Source organism: Theropithecus gelada, chromosome 3 (assembly GCF_003255815.1).
Source record: "Theropithecus gelada isolate Dixy chromosome 3, Tgel_1.0, whole genome shotgun sequence".
Lineage (NCBI taxonomy): Eukaryota > Metazoa > Chordata > Mammalia > Primates > Cercopithecidae > Theropithecus > Theropithecus gelada.
In genome coordinates, this window is record NC_037670.1 from 86264265 (window position 1) to 86270546 (window position 6282).

General features: G+C 42.4%; 1 long non-coding RNA gene across 1 annotated transcript; it reads right to left on the reverse strand.

The window, feature by feature from the left end:
- Window positions 1-316: 316 nt before the first annotated feature.
- Window positions 317-5622, reverse strand: LOC112621418. The gene is made up of 2 exons (XR_003118725.1): window positions 5242-5622; window positions 317-2705 (listed from the first exon to the last, which is right to left on the reverse strand). It is a non-coding gene; the product is annotated as an uncharacterized LOC112621418 (long non-coding RNA).
- Window positions 5623-6282: the final 660 nt, after the last annotated feature.

Genomic DNA, 6282 nt, shown 5'->3' on the forward strand with positions numbered 1-6282 from the left:
CCCACCCCTAGTGAGGTGCAATCCCGCACGGCATTTTCTTTCACGTTCCTTTTTGCAGTTATTACATCCTGCCTTGTACTATAGTTACGTGTGGACTTGCCTTCTCTTTCTTATTAGATTATAAACTCATTGAGGACAGACTCCACATGTGATGCATTTATGTGTCCCCAGCACGGTGTCTTTGCCCCAACAGCGAGCTCTTGTTGGATAGCTGCTGAATGAATGACTCAGTCAGTGAGTGAATGAATAAATGGCATGATTGCTGCACTCTCCATCAGCAAAGCCACAAAGTAAGTCAGGCAGGGCACATTTTTTTCATCATTTCTGAGTTGGTTTGTATTTTATCCAAAACATCAATCCTTATGATCAGAACTTCTTTTTCATCATCCCAGCTTTTATTCCTTGAGCTTAGTAAGAATTATAATAAGAACGAGTATAATGTTTGTAACTGTCATCTATCCCAGTTCATATTTTAAATAATATGGATCTATTTTCACTGCGGGAAAGGTAGATTTATATTGCTTACATTTACTTCAACATGGAGCTCAGACATTTTATACCAAGAGTGAAGCAAACTGCCACACAGTATCAGATTTTAATAAGACAAATCCCACACTTGTAGTGACCCTGCTTCCTTCCTTTCTTTTATCTCTCCTGCTTTTCCAGAGGAGAGTCTTGCAGGATCCAGGCCCTAGCGTTGTTCTCTTCCAAGTCCTCCACTGCAGCTGTGTATCTCTCTCTCATTCTGCTTTTTCTCGGAAGAATCTTAGCTTCCCTGCAAAGCTGGCATCGCATGCCTTTGAGCTTGAACTCAAAGGGCTGGCTTAGCTTCAGCACTAGGCCCTCCCTGCAAGGTTTGCTGTCCCTTGCCTGCCTGCCAGGTCTGTTCGACCTGTTTTCCACTACAGAGGAGGTGAGATTCACAGCCAGGCGGGCAATGAAGGGCTTCAGATGGCAGATAGACCATGTCCTGCCGGCGCTGCCTCAAACCTGGAGCTCCTTTGGGGTTGCTGTCAGGGACTCACACGTGACATTTTTGTTATCTAGGCAGAAAGTGTGTTTAGGTTAAACTGCCAGTGCCATCGTGTCACTGAGTACTCTGCCGAGCCCCAGACAGGCATTCCCTATCAGTGATAGCTGCAGCAGGCTGGGATCAGCTGCCTCGCCCCCCTGAGCAGCCTGCTTTCTGCTAGCCGCAGTGTTTACAGAGCATCTCAGGCAGCCACCAAGGCTGGAATCAACATTCTCCCTGAGCTTGTAAGGAACAAAGACTGCTACTAAAGATGCACTTGAAGGGAAAAGCATGACAAAATGTCCTGTGACTTCAGAGACGCCTTTTGCAGCATCGTACAGTCATGTTGTTAATTAAAAGAGCTAAACTTGGAAACTAGACTTTGATGCAATATGTTGTTTCCATTCTTGGAAATACATTCACAAGGAGCTAATAAATAATCCATGAATGCTAATCTTTTTAAGTCATTTCGAAGGCATGAAGTCAGCCTAGATCATTGTAAATGCAACGGCTCAACCTCAACTCCATTAAAATGTAAAGGTGCGAACTGATTAGAGACACTCAACTGCTTTTGATAGAAGTCTTAAATTCAAATGCCACATCATTTGTTTTTAGCAAATGGAGTAATTACAATAATATTTTCTTCATTTTTAAGGTCAGATCTCTTAAATCCTACATGCTTGTGCCCGATTTAACTACAGCCAGAATCATTTTCCTTGCGTTCATTAATTAAATGTGTATGTTGCTTAAAGGTAACATCCACTCTTATTTTCTCTGAAGGAGAAATAAATAAATATTCTAAGTTGTCTAGCTACAGGGTTAGAGGGGAGAGTTGTAACATTATTTCATTTCAGATACTATTATTAAAACTGAAAAGAACCTTATTTCCCGCTCTAGTAACTATTCTTGCTGATAAAAGGTAGTTTTGTTTAAAGCAAAGGTGTTTTCCTACTGCTGGAGCTTGTCAAACATATTGTGATTTAAATTTTTTAAACTTAAAAAATAATTCACTTGATGATAAAGTCAACGCCTTTTAGTATTCTTGTAGCACCACTGCCCAAAGTAAATTTTGTGAATATTTACCTCTTGTGGGAATTGTGGTATATTGACCAATATATATTTTTCTAGGATTTTGGTAAATATCTAAGAAGTTTCTTATAGGAGAAAACTATACAAGGTTTTATTGTTTCAAGTACACCTGGATTCTAACTAAGATCCAAAAAAGGAACTGATCACTTCTTACTATAAATTAAAAGGTTTCCTTTGCCCCCTACCTCCTGGCTGTCAGGTAATTAAGCTCAGGATATTGGTCACCAAGAAGAAGTAAGGTGAGGATGCCGGAAGCTGTCGATCCATTTGTTTAGCACAGGCAAGTCTGATTATAGCTGGACCCAGAACCCTCCAGATGCAGCACTCTTCTGCACTGTCAAAATATTTAACCTTCCTGCAAACATGCAGCTGTCAGTCTACTTGCAGGATTCTACCAAAACCAAAGGATTAAGTGTGATTCAACAAAGCAATGAACACCGGCCAGATATGAGCCATTGGCTCAACTTGCCCCATCCCTGGGCAGGGTTCTAACCAGAGGTGCCAATCTAAGGAGCACCTTTCGAAATACCTATCTGTAGAGATTCTGATTCCCAGGTCTGACGTGACCCCAGTGTCTGTCGTCTGGTGATTCTGGTATGCCATCCTAGGGCAGAAGCACTCATGCTTTATTTTTCATCTGTTTGTGTATTAGAAAGAAAACATAGGGGTGAGGGTAGGCCGGAGGATCAACTTGGAAACGTTTAACACAGGCCAGCAGAAGCTGGGGGAAGCAGCACTCTTCTGGCACCCAGAGCGGGACTGCAGCGTCATGTGGGTCTGTTTCAGTCCTGCTCATCTTGGCTGGGTCACCTTGGATCCACAATTTATCTTCCCCAAGACTCAGCTTTTCTGTCTGTAAAACAGGATAGTAAATACCACCTTCCTTCATCAAACTATTATGAGAATTAAAGGAGCTAATGTGCATAAAACAAAGGCAATTAACATAATGTTTAGCACATAGTAAGTGTGGTGACTATTTGTAGGTTTGTAGAATGTCTACAAATGATCTACAGGGCCAAAAAGGCTTTAAAGATGTTCTCATCCAACTCCCTCTAGCGTCTCAGTTACATCCCATGGGAAACTTGAATTGGTTGGCTCAGAGAAGGGATTCTGGGAGACATGTTTAGAGCACAGGGAGAGGTTAGTTTGAAGGGAGGGTTTGAAGATAACCTTGATGAAGGATTTTGAATGTCATTGTGATCAACAAGGGCGGCAATTAAGACAAAGCTTCCTTAGTGGATGTTACATGCTCCAAGTGTCAGTTTAGGACCCAAACAGATGGCCAGGCATTGACCCTGTGGATAGGAGGGGAGACGGACAGAGGTGGGAGTAGTTCTGTGGTTTGGTAGGAGGGGTGTGAAATATGTGGTCGTGGCCTGGTGAGGACAAAGAGAATAGAAGAGCTGGGAGGGAAGAGAACAGCTGAAATCTAAAGAATGCATGGATGGGGTGGAAGATGAGACAAAGGTGGGGCTGGGGGTCACTTCTCTGTTTTGAGTCTGAGCAGAACTCTTTCTGTGTTCGTGTGGGCCCTGCTGGTGAAAATTTCTGCAAGGAGCTTAGCTTAATAATGGTTTGATTGCATCCGTCTGTGTTACCTGGGGCAGGATCTTTATCACCTGCAGGTAGACTTACATCACTGTGAATTCCGTACACGTAGGAGGGTAATAAAAAGCAACCTAGGCTTATTTAACCCTCACTGTGTGTGTGCCAGGCATTGAAGTAAGTTTAAGCTTTCATAACAACCCTAAGAGGGAGATACTATTGTTCTCCCTGTTTCACAGGTGAGGGAACTAAGGCACTGAGAGGTCAAGTGGTTTTTGAAAGCTTTCCACTGAGTCAAGGGGAAAGTAGCATTTGAACCCGGGCAGCAGTGTGGCTGCAGAGTCCTGGCCTTTGATTCCTGAGAAGGAATGAATACAGTTTACCCAGTCCATGAGACTAAACAGGGATCTCACTGGGATTCCAACCAAGTTAGACTCCAAAGCCCAGGCTATTTCCTTCATGGCACACCTGACCCATTAGCAATTCAAAAACCACCTTCAACCAATAAGGCAAAGGGGGGAAACGGGGTAAAAGCTGTCTAAGGGCTCAGAGAAGCAACTTGGCAGTACTATAGAGAAGTAACATTTACCAGATTTTCTCTTCATAGAATATAAAACTTGTATGAAAAGTGGTGCTTTCAAAAAGATTTGTAGATATTTTTTGCACACTAAGCTTACATTATATAGGAAAAGGACCATTAGCATAAATATGAAGTTATTCTATTGTTAGAGGGTTGGTAGATGGGAATGAGAGCATTTTGGAGTATCGGTTGTATAAAGGGGATTTTTTTCACATTTTCCCATACGTCCCTTCTGTATTGTTTGAGTCTTTTTAAATGATATTGTGTTTGAGTATTATTTTTCTAATTTAAAAATAATTTTGAAAAACACAGAAATAGAAACTTCAGGTACTTAGGCAGAAATGGGAAAGTCCTAGTGACCCAGTGATATAAACACATATTTACAATTAGCATTCTGAAAACAAGTAAATAATCCCAATGTAACTAAACTTTACACCTATATGTATGTGTGTGTGCATGCATGGGTGTGTAGATGCATATGTGTGTGCATGCCTGTGTGTGTGTGGGCGTGTGTGTGCACAGGCACACGTAGACATCTCACAGGAAGGCAGGCCAAGGTAAGATGCAGCAGGCTACTTAATTATCCCTCATTTCATTGAAGGAGAAGTCTCACAGAAGCAGCACAGATTCCAGGAGGCAAATCTGCAAAACTTGGTAGTTACAGAAGTGATCCAGTACCAAGATGAGGCATTGCACCTTCAAAGAGTGAGAGGAAACAGCCAAGAAAAAGCTAGCCAACAGTTAAGCACCTGTTGCCTGTTACTGCTTCTACTCAGTGCACCTCTCAGTTCCGTACTTCAGTAATGGGGCCAGCCTCACAGGTCAAGGGATGGCGAAGATGTATTCTCACATCCGTTTGCAAGAAGGGAGCAAAGCAGAGTGACATGCATCTAGTTTGCCTGGAACAATCCCAGTTGACCCCTTCTGAAGTCAGTCCTCTCCTGTCCTTTCCATCCCTCCTCTGCACTCCCTTTGCTGAGGATAAGACAATGCCCCTCTGGTCCCAGAAACGTACCTCTCTCCATTGCCCTGTTCAAGGTAGATGAAGCTTTACATGTAGCTCAAGCTTCAGGTGAAGTCCTGGATGAAGCGGAGAGGAGAAACTGAGGTCACCAGGTACCCCACAACAATGTTGGAGAAGTTAAACTGCTAGAGTGGAAGGAAGCTGGGTATGTAGAGAAGATATTTGACCCACCTTTGACACCAACACATCATGCAAATAAGCAGTCATGAGCCTGAACTCCTAGAAAAGAAAGGGAAACACACACACGTGTACGTAACTCACACACACAGAGGAATACATGCTTTTAGAATGATCAGGTGCCTAAAGAAAATAAAAGGAGAATGAACATTGCCCTGTTCTTTTCTGACAGGTAGTCACTGGAGTGGGTAAGAATTCAGCTCTGGATTCAGACATGCCTGAGTTTGCAACCCAGCTCAGCCACTAACTACGTAAACCTGTTTTATTAACTGTACAATGGGAATAATAAAAGCACCAGGCTCAAAGCGTTGTTGTGAAGTTTTAAAGATTAATGTGATGATACAGATAAAGTAACCACAGTAATTATTCAATAAATGTTAGCTAGTGCTGCTATTATTGTAGATACACTATGACAACATCATGATAAAGGTACATCATGACCTTAAAAGAATATTTTACTGGAGCATTGTACATGCTGCATAAATGTTAATTGTTATTATTATTACAATTTTTAGTTCAGCCAGTGTAACAATTTATCACTACAATCTGGTTCTTGACACTCTGGTTCTTGACAGTGGGTTTGCCACCTTCTGCTGTCTTCCTGATTTTCACTCACGTGAGAGTGAGGGGGCTGCTGAATGCCAGGGCTATGTCAAGTCCGGGAAAAAGTCTCCAGAATTCTCCTGGCCCAGCCTTGAACATCTTCCAGTAGGAATTGAGGAGAGCTCCAATGCAAAATGAGAGGAAAAGAAGGCAGTGGAGTAATTTACCAGTGAGAAGATTTCCCCGTTAGACATTTTTACAGCATCAAACTTGGTAGGGGAGGGGGTTTCTCCTGGCACGATTCTGTTTCCT